Source organism: Cenococcum geophilum (genome assembly GCF_001692895.1).
Source record: "Cenococcum geophilum 1.58 unplaced genomic scaffold K441scaffold_13, whole genome shotgun sequence".
Lineage (NCBI taxonomy): Eukaryota > Fungi > Ascomycota > Dothideomycetes > Gloniales > Gloniaceae > Cenococcum > Cenococcum geophilum.
In genome coordinates, this window is record NW_027137571.1 from 1,300,584 (window position 1) to 1,312,172 (window position 11,589).

Genomic DNA, 11,589 nt, shown 5'->3' on the forward strand with positions numbered 1-11,589 from the left:
GAAGTTTAGCGGGGAATTATATAATATTCTTAATTCGAAATTGCGTATCTTCTATAACTATTACTAGAAGGTAGGAATAGAGTCTAATTAATACCACAACGCCTATTCTATTATGATTAGGGGCCGAGCTAGTACCTTCTATTATAATTATTTAGCAGGAAAAGGATATAACTTTAACCGTATAATATATAAGTTAAGATACTACTTTAAAATAGAAGAGAATAAGTAGCAGTATATATTAGAATAGAGAGAGACTACCTTTTTAAGAATTATTGCTATAAACCTAGGTATTCCTCGGCTTAATTATCTTTAAAAGCTCTTTAATTAACTTTAGACAATCCAGCGTAGTCTATCTAAATTATATTAAGAGGATTTCAGCCTACGTGATTAAGTTATTAGCGTATACTAAGGTGTTAAAGAATATAACCTTACTCTCTTTAATCCTGCAAATACTTATAAAGGAGTATATACTTAATTAAGATCTTCTATTAGCACCGCTCTACGCTCTTAAGAAGTATAGCAATTTAACACCCAACTTTAGTCTACTTTAATCAACCTGGACGACCTGGCCGACTAATATAATCACAACTAGACTAATCAAACATATAGTGGCCGTGGTAGGCAATATAGTAGAGGGTATAATCAACGACTATAAGGCAAAGGTGGAGGTCCTTATAGAGGTTTATTTCGAAGTAATTACCAGAAAAAGTGCTATATTTATAAAAAACTGAATTGCTGGTTAACTAGGCATTCTTTTAATAAGTAAAAAAGGCATATAATAAGTTTCGCTAAAGTATAAGAAATGTCAAAAATTATAAGGTTACTACGGCCTGCTTTTAAAGCTTCCTAGTTTAATATAAAGGCGTAGAAGATCTTAAGGGTAAGGTTAATAAGGCTAAACAGCTCCTTATAGATATGGAAATTAAGAACTACTCACCCAACCAATACTTCACTAAGTATAGTAAGGTAGATAGTATATAAACCGTCGCTATTCTTAATAACCAATCTACGCTACATTCTATTATAAAGTTAGATATCTTTAACGAGCCAAAGGAGAGCTCCGCATTCTCTTTTAATAATAAATACTCGGCAAATATCTTCTATAGTATTATGCCAGATACTAGAGCCGTAAAAGTATCTATAGCAGGAGAACCTTAAGTTCGAGCTCTCTAGCAGCTTAATAGCTCTATTTAGATTAACTAATTAACGGCAGGCCAATATACGATTTATTTTAGCAAGGGTACTATAATCTCTTTTAGCACAATTAGAGTCCAAACCCCCTTAGGGTATATCACTTTTCATATTATTCCCATAAACACCCTATTTCTATTTTGCATTAGAGATATAAACAAATTAGGCGTTAAGCTTAATAACCTTAAAAATATACTTATTTAGGGAGATAACTAGGTGCCCGTCGTGCGTAAGTAGGGTTACCCTTAGTAGCTCCTTTATTAACTAGAAAAGAGTATTGCTTAAAGCCACCTAACTAAGTTAGAGTTACGTTAACTACACCATTAATTTAGCCACCTATCTATTTATTAATTACTTAGGGTTCTTTAGCAAGTAGGCTATAAAGTTAAGGTTAAGGCAATTAAGCATTTTATAAAGTACTACTATTACTACTAAATAAACCAGAAGTCCCCTAGCCGATTTAAGTTTACCCTTAAAAATAACTATAACTTCAACTTCTATATTATCGTTAACGTTATATATCTTAGCGGCAAGCCAGTATTCTAAGTTATTAACTTCTTAACCTCCTTCTAAGCCGCACGTTTCTTAAAGGATATATCAGCTAGAAACGCATAGGATACCCTTTAATTATACTAGATTAATATCTACCTAGGACCCCCTAATTAAATCGTCCATAATATAGGAAAGAACTTCTTATTTATAGAGTTTTAATAATAGATAAAGGCAATAGTAATCGAGGTTAAGGAAGTCCCTATTAAGGTATATAATAGTATTAAAAAAGTAAAGCGGTATTACACGCCATTACGCCGCGTATATAAGATTATCTCTTTAAAACTAGAGGACGCTAGTAAAGAACTTACCTTATAAATAGCTATTAAAGCTATTAACAATTCTGCTGGCCTAAATAAACTCATACCCACGTTACTAGTCTTTAGCGCCTACCCTTAAATAACTAACAATTCTCTACTATCTCCCTCCGTTATATAATGAGCTAAGGCTATTTATAAGGCAACAAAGGAGGTGCAACGTCTCTACGCTACACACTAGGTTAATAACGCACTAGGAATAAGAAATGGCTTAAACACCTTAACTATGCTTAATCTACCACTCCAGTCTAAGATACGCGTATAGCGTAAAAAGGGAGGATAGTTAGGCCTATATTAACTTATTGTAATTAATGGTTAAACTTATACTATTTAAATGCCTTACAGACCCACTTAATTCCATTTAACTGTTATTAAGCCTTACTATAAAGATAACATTTTTAAGCCTTTACAGGACGCCCTAAAAGATACCCTAAAGGAGAACCACAATTAACGTGCTCTAGAAGGCGACTACAATTCTAATATAATTATAGTAGATATGCCGCAACCACGACGCGGTAGAGGTCGCCTAAAGGGATTACGAAATCACTAACATCTTATTAATTTTAAAGAGCAATTTATTACCGCCATTAAGAATAGAGTTAAGTTATTAATAGCCTTTATAACAGCTAAAGAGAAGGCTAACTTTAAGCTTGCAAAACAGCTCTAAAAGGAAGGTCGTATTATAACTCCAGAAGCTCCTTTCTAAGCATCTAACAAACAGGAGATTGATAGTCTTATTATAAAAGGAGTCTTTAAATTTAAGAAGTATAACCCTACCAAATTTAATAGAGTTCGCATCTTTAAATTAAGAATAGTTAATAAGATTAAGGGCAAAGCTACTAACGCCCCATTTAAGAAATTAAGGCTTATTATTTAAGGCTATAATAACAATAGCAAGGAGGTAATTCTTATATAATCTCCTATAATTTAACGAGCTAGTTAGCGAGTTATTATTGCGCTAGCTCCCTCCTTAATAAAGAATAAAATAGCGGTTTATTTATAAAATATTATTTAGGCCTATACCCAATTAAAGACGCACCTTCAGCGCTTAATACTAGCATACCTTCCAGAGCAAATTCGCTACTAATATCCTAAAGATACAATCATAGTTATGCTTAAGCTATTATATAGAATCGCAGAGGCAGGAACTTATTAGTAGGCTACCTATAGCAAGCACTATAAAGAGAGGCTCTTAATAACTACTTTTATATTTAATCTATACTTCCTTATCACAACTACGGGAACCCTATTTAGAATTATCGGCATATAAACTAATAATATAATTATCTTAGGAGACGACTAATTCTTAGCTTTTAAAGAAGATAAGCTAGTAAAGGCAAATCTCATAGCAAAGCTAAAGGAAAAGCTTAATTTAACAACACTATTACTTTTTAATGGATACATCCTCTCCCTAAACAAGGATTCTATTACTTTACGCCAAAAGGGTTAGGGCAAAAAAATTAACGTTATTAACGTTAATTCTCTAAAGTAAGGATATATGGAGTAACGCGCTTATAGAGCTTATATTACTTCTATCTATTAACCTAAGGCTTTATTCGATCTCTCTATTGCCGCTTAACACCAGGAACTAACTAAGGATAACATTCTTACCCTAAATAAGCGTCTTTTCTAGCAAATAAACTATCTCAATTGGGAACTACTCTACGTGCCTATTAATCTTCCCACCGCTAAGCTCTTCGTATTTATTAATAGATCGTTCGCAAATAATAAAGATTTTAGCTCCCAGCTAGGATATAAGATTATTATTATAAACAAATCTACTAGAGAGAATAACTTCACGATCTACGGCAATCTTATCCATTAAAGCTTAACCAAGAGTAAGCACGTTACTTAAAGCGTTCTAGCGTCAGAGATATATAGAATAGTTAGCGGAGTTAATATAGCAATTGCAATTGGAACTACCCTAAAGATAATTACAGATTAACTCAAACTCCCTATTATCCCTACAATCGTATGCACCAACTTATATTCCCTCTATAAATGTTTAATTAAGCTTAGTACCACAAAAGAGAAGCGCCTTATAATTAATATTATAGCACTTTAACAGTCCTATAAGCATTAAGAACTCTTTAAGATTTAATAAATTAATGGCTAAGATAACCCAGTAGATGTAATAACAAAGGCAAACCCAAATAAGGCACTAGAGACATTTATTAACACAAATACTCTACGTGTGCGAGTTAAAGGTTAGATTAAGAGGGAGTAGGAAATATAGCTAGCAGAATATAGCTAGCAGAATTTAGCAGAATATTATAGCTTAGCAGAATTTGGCAGAATGTTATAGCTTAGCAGAATTTGGTAGAAGTCTATAGCTTAGCAGAATTTGGTAGAAGTCTATAGCTTAGCAGAATTTGGCAGAAGTCTATAGCTTAGCAGAATTTAGCAGAAGTTTATAACTTAGCAGAATTTGGCAGAATTCTATAGCGTGGCAGAATATAGTAGATTGCGGCAGGTTGCGGCAGATTGCGGCAAAGTACGGTCTCATAACTGGGCCTAATTGGTAGGCGTGCGCAAGGTATTACGGGGTAGTTCCATAATACTACGTAAGTCAAGCGGTATCTATATATATAGATAGCAACCATAAAAGAAGAGTTGCTAGTGTCGGGAATAAGGCAAGCGGTCGTCACGTGTCGCCGCGGCACTAGCGTAGTGAGGAGTCTTAGGCTCCTCGTCCTTCCTTATTCCTATAAGTATATTAACCAACATTACTATAACCTACTCAAGTAGTTGTTATTGGTGAGTCACCCTATGTGACCAACAATAGTATATATAGAAGAAATATTAGTAAAAGACGTCGCTAGAATTTATATTAAAGAAGTATTTATAAGGTATAGGGCACTAAGCAAAATTATATTAAATAGAGATTTAAGATTTATATACTAGCGTCTATATATTGCTTGGCAGCATCTACCTCAGCAACGCACAATGCTGAGACCTCCTGCAATATTCGCGAATATCAAACGCAGTCACTACGTGGCTAATTCGCTTTTAATATCGCTAAACTTATTAATATTTATTATACATTTATTATCTATTCGTTTAAGAATTATTTTATAACGCTATTACCGCTTATAACTAATTAGGAGACTTGTACGCGTATATAATCCTAATAAGCAAACCCACCTAAACAACCTACCTTAACTACACCATCGTCTATAACCGCTACACCCTCCTCCACTAGTTCTATAATGCCGTCTAAGGCTAATATACACGCCACTGCCGTAGAAGAGCGCGAAATTACTAAAGAGCAAAGGGAACAAGCCTAAGATAAAAGGGAGATTTAAAAGTATAAGGAAGAGCGCAAAGCCCGCCTAGTAGAGGAGGCTCGCTAGTATAAATACCACCTAGCTCAAATGGCTTAATTATAGTTAGGCTTAGCCGCTTCGGCCTTATAGGCCACTATAACAGCTACTACAGCTAATATCCTTAGTAAGCCTCTCCCTCCTAGCGTAAAGTTGCTTAAACTCCGCCTTCCTGGCGTTATAAAAAGGGATTACCTAGACATTTTTAAGGGTACCTTCAATCTAGTAAACCTCGCCCATTTTTAAGTCTATACTGCTTAAATTAAGATCGCCGATAAGATATAGATTAAGAATAGTACTTTAGTTATAAGAAAGGCAAAGGTAGACAGGAAGCTATTTATAGATAAAGGTATCTAGTTTAAAGGTTTTACTAACTACGTAGTTATCACTAGCACCCTCTATACATGCCCGCTAGACCTTATTACTAGCATACTTCTCTAAATAAACACAATTTATACCTTATTAACCCAGTATATCTAGGTAAGTTATATACTTAACTTAGCACTTAACTATTATACCTTTATAATAACCAATAGCCAACTAAAGCCCGCTAATTAGCAAATGCCAGCCCAGTATACAGCGCCATACCTTATAATGTCTAGTGCTATTGGCTTCGCTGCCTTAAAGAGACCTAGGTTGGATACCTCCTATACCTCTAATACCTACCGCAGGTTTAATAGTAGAGGCTGCGATAATATAGCTTGCAAATACCCGCATAAGTGCTTAAAGTGTAGTAAAGATTATACTGCATTATCCAAAGCTTGCGCTTAGGAATAGTAAGGTAAACCTTATAAAGTAGGGTCTAGCCTAACAACAATACCAACTTTAATTACACGCCTAGGACCTAGGCCTAATACGTTACTATTATTCTCTACCTTTATAGAGGCGAAGGCTCTTTACCACTCTCTATTACCCCTAAGGATCTTAGCGTAGCACTCCCTTCTATCTAACTACCCGGGCAATCTACTAGCCACCTTAGTAGGCATCCTAACCTATAGCTACAAGATAGGAGCTAAGTTTATCCCTACCCTAAGATCTTATAGGAACCATAACTCCTCTTAGGATAACGCCAACCTTATCTCTAAGAAGATAATATTAGACCTTAAAAAAGGATATATTAGAATCGCGATAGGGCCTATTATAATCTTACCTCTTAGCCTAGTGCTAAAATCGGATAGAGGATACCGCTAAATTCACGATCTCTCCTTTCTACTAGTATCTTTAGTTAATAACGCAATCCTAGAAGAATATAGAGCACTAGTATATACTACAGTTACCACTATTTAAGCCCACGTTATTTCTACAGGTTATAGATATCTACTACTTAAAAGAGATATTAAAGACGCGTTCTATATAGTCCCCCTATCTTATAGGGTAAGAACATTAATAGGCTTCTTTTAGGAAGGTGTTACCTACCAGAAATGCTGCCTATCCTTTAGTCTTCGAACTGCGCCGCTTATATTTAACCTCTTCGCGAAAGGCCTATACTAGATACTCTATTTATAACTACCTTACAAGGTGGAACACTACCTAAATAACTTTATCTTTATCCTTGCCAACCTAAACGACTTAGCGGCTATTACCCAGACTTATATCTCTATTATTAACTCCCTAAGTATCCCTTAAAATAGCTCCAAAGATATAACAGGAACTATTATTAAAGTTCTAGAATATACTATTAACACTATACAAATATAAACGCGATTATCACCACAGAAACAATTACGTGCTATTAAGAAAGTCACTACCGCACTCTAATACGGCTTATTATTGTTCCTTTAAGCCTAGCAGCTTATAGGCTACCTTATATAGTGCGCCTATATAATTAAACTTAGTTAATCTTACTCTAAATCCCTTTAGATCTTTATTACTACTTAGCTAGAGACTCTAGTAAACAAGCATAAACCTAGGCAATTTAGCACTAAGTTATAAAGTGACTTATATATCTAGCTTAACCTACTTACTATAAGTAATAGGGTATTATTCTTTAATGACGTTAAGCATACCTGCATTTATCTCTTTACTAACACCTCTACCCAGTTTAGGTTTAGCAGCTTTTACTTTTTTAAGGAACTTAAACACGAGGATAACTAGTAGTAGTATACAGCCAACCTCCCTTAATCTTAGGCGTTTAGTATATTGCCTAAGCCTAGTTAATAAGTAAACCATATTAATCCAAAAAAGATGTATACTATTACTTACACATTTAATCTATAGTCTACTAACTAGCAGCATAGCGCGCTATCTATTTATACTAATAGCATAGTGGTTCACCAGGGCATTAAGAAAACCGTTATCTATAGCGTAGTAAATAAATCGCTCCGCAAGATTATGCTAGCTGCTATAGCTTACGATATTATAATATCCGCAAAGTAGATCCTAGGTGATTTAAATAGCTTAGCTAATATACTATCTTAATTCCAGGCCGTGGCTATCTATTAGTTCTACCCACATTAGGCCCTTAATTTATTACTACTAAAGCTAATAAGTTTTTAATAGGTGCCGTAAACCCAACGGACTACTTATAACCGCCTATAAACTTTAAAGATAATATTAACGCGCTATATAACCTCTACGCGCTCCTTCTCTAGAACGGCCTTGCGCTAGTAACCCATAGGAACTATTCCTTAGCAGTTAATAGCTAGGAGTTATACTGCGCACTTAAAGGAGTCTCCCCCTACCTAGCTAAGCCGCGTAAACTAGGCAAATAGATTACCCATTACGCGTTTGGTACCTCCTAGCTATAAATAGGTAGGCTTAAAGCCGAAACCTTACAAGCCTATATCTCCGTAATTCGCTTACACTACGTAAATTACGGCATCTTAATTATAGCATTTAAGGATCCTATAGTACACCAATTACTCGCTAAAGTAGCCGCTATCTCTCCCTTAGTAAAAAAGGATAAGTAACCTATTACTAGGGATATTTTAGCCCAGGTAGTAATATACGGCCTATCGCTACTAGATATTAACACTAATACTATATTCACCCTCGCATTTACTAAATTTCTACAGATAGGCAAGATTATGTATATTACGGCGGAGCTTAAGAACCGAACGACCTTCTTAGCAAAAAAGGCCACTCGATATAATATTACCTTTACGCCTAGTAGAATAACATTCCGCCTTAAATAGAGTAAAGCTAATAAGCAACACTAGGGCATTAACATCGCCATCGCGGCGGTAGGCGGCCTATTATGCCTAGTCGCTGTTATAACGAAGCTATTTAATAGGGACCCTTAACCCCTTAACTCTCCCTTATTTAGTCTTAATAGTAAACCCTTTGCCTCTCTAGGGGTTCGTAAGATCCTTTCCTCCTATCTAGTAGCTGCTAGGATTAACCTAAGTAGTTACTTAAACTACTCCTTCCGCTAGGGCGCTGCCCAGTTCGCTAAAGATTTAGGGTATTTATATTAGCAAATTTAGCAGCTAGGTCAGTAGTTATTAGAAGCCTTTCGCCTATACATTAAGACTAAAACCACTAACCTCCATCGCCTCAACTCTTACTTTTAGCGTGGTATACCGCTCTTAGCGTAAGGATTACTACGTAGTAGGTTAAGATGTTAAGAGGGCCGTTAAGGCGCTAGTGGTAAGTAAGCTAATAGCGATTTTCCATACCGGGCATAGAAAATCCTAATTAGTTGGCTTATAACTTAGGGTTGGTAGAATATAGCAGAATACAATAATATAGCAGAACTTAGCAGAATGCGACAATATAGTAGAATTTGGCAGAATGCAATAATATGGCAGAATTTGGCAGAATGCGACAATATAGCAGAATTTGGCAGAATGCGATAAGGTGGCAGAATTTAGCAGAATATAGCAGAATGCGGTAATGTCTTATTAGGCGCAGAAGCTTCGCTTAGAAACATCTAGCCGCTTTAGGGTAAATCCTTAGCAGATTTAAGTGCTAGGAACTAGTAAAACTGCTAAGAACTAGCCCTAGAGCAACCTTATAGCCCTATGCCTCCCAATTATACAAAAATTAAAATATCCCCTTACGTAACTGCGATAGATAGATACTAGCGTCTATATATTGCTTAGCAGCATCTACCTCAGCAACGCACAATGCTAAGACCTCCCGCAATATTCGCGAATATCAAACGCAGTTACTACGTGGCTAATTCACTTTCCCCACCCGCTATCTCTTATACTCAGTATACATTATATATAGATAGCGCTTTAAGGCAATTCTTTAGTAGGTGCTAGGAACTAGCAAAACTACTAAGAGCCAGCCTTAATGCGANCACTATAGTTAGATAGTCTTGCAGCTATAGGCTTGCNGTNNGGGATATCTGGCCGCTTTAGGGCAAATCCTTAGCAGATTTAAGTGCTAGGAACTAGCAAAACTGCTAAGAACTAGCCCTAGAGCGACCTTATAGCCCTGCGCCTCCCAATTATACAAAAATTAAAATATCCCCTTACGTGACTGCGATAGATAGAATAGTATTCTAGGAGGTATTCTTAGCGGAGTAAGGAGTTAAAGTAGTAACTTTTACCGTATATTATTTATAGATAGACGGTTAAATAGAGAGATTAAACTAGATATTAGAGCAGTATCTAAGGCACTATATTAATTACGTATAGAATAATTAGGTATTACTATTACTAATTATATAGTTTGTATATAATATAACACCTTAAGAAGGAATGGGTACTTTACTATTTAAGGCGAACTATAGATATAAGCTAAGAATATTATTATTGTCACGTTAAGTAAAAAAGATAAGTAGTATAGCTAAGTAAAGAATAGAGACTTTAATAAATCTTTATATAAACCTTATAAAAACAGCTAAGGTAGTATAATAAAAAATAAAAAGATACTATAACGCTAAGAGATCTAAGGGACTAGATCTTAAGGAGGGAGATAAAGTATAGCTACTANANAAAAATTTTAAGAGTNNANNNCTAAGNAAGAAGTTAGACNANNTNAGNCTAGGACCTTTTAAAATTANNTANANAATTTCACCGGTTATATTTAAGTTAAACCTACTAGCCAAAATAAAGATCTACCCTATATAGTATATTGTAATGCTAAAACCAGTATACGGGAATATTAAGCTACTAGTTTACGAGGTAGACACGTATAGAGGATAGGAAGAAGATAAATAGTAAGTTTTAAAGATCGTTAGTTATAAGGATATAGACGGTAAAATATAGTATAAGATTAAGTGAATAGGCTATACTAAGACTGCCTAGAAGCTACTAAAAAATTTAAAGAACGCTATAGAAAAGGTATAGGAGTATTAAAAGAAAATAAGTTAGGTAATATTAATAAGGAAGGATTATAAAAAAATAAGTTACTTAAGGGGGACCTAGGAAGAGCGACTGCTAAACTACTTAGAGTTATTCCCTTTATAGGAAGAGAATTAGTTCTTTTATTACTAAGTTCCTATAGACCTTATTTTATAAGTTTTTACTTTTTAAAATAGACCTTTTTATACACTTTTTTAAGATAAAGTAGCTAAGTAGATGCCGTAATATAAGTATTTAGGGCCTTCTATTCCGTATCTTAAGAGCGCTTAAGCTTAGTAAGGGCCTACGTTAGATTACTATTAAGCTTTATAGCAGTAGATTAAATATAAGACCCTATAATAAATTATTTAGGGAACTTAGAGACTACTAAGAGTTATAGAGCGCGTATACTTAGCGTTAGAAGTAGAACGGACGTTATAAGAAGAACAAATATTTGCTTTAGTATACTCTAAGTAAGAGGACGGTTGCTAAGATAAAGGACTTACTAGCATAACGTAAACTAACCCCTCTTTTATATAATAAGAATATAGAGATAATATAATTTTACTAAGTAATAATATAGCAGTAATAGTGTAGGCATAACGTTGCGCGTATAAAGAAGAAGAAGCTTTAGGTATAATAAGTAATAATATTAACTAAATTAATTAGATAGATATTACACCTTTAGTAAACGACTTAGAGATATTTAGAATCTTTAAGGATAAAGATAGAGAGGAGGGAAATAGTATTATAGACGCTTTAAGTATAATATTATAACTACTTAGAGAGGAGTTAGAAGAAGCTAGTTAGTTAATATAAGTATAGTCTAGGATAGAGCCGGTAGAACTATATAATAAAGAATAGTAAGTAAATGATATAATATGCTACGTATTAAATAAGAGGAACGAGAGGACCTTATATATAATACGTATATTATATATAAGAAGGATTTTATAGGAGTATAGTTGTGTATTT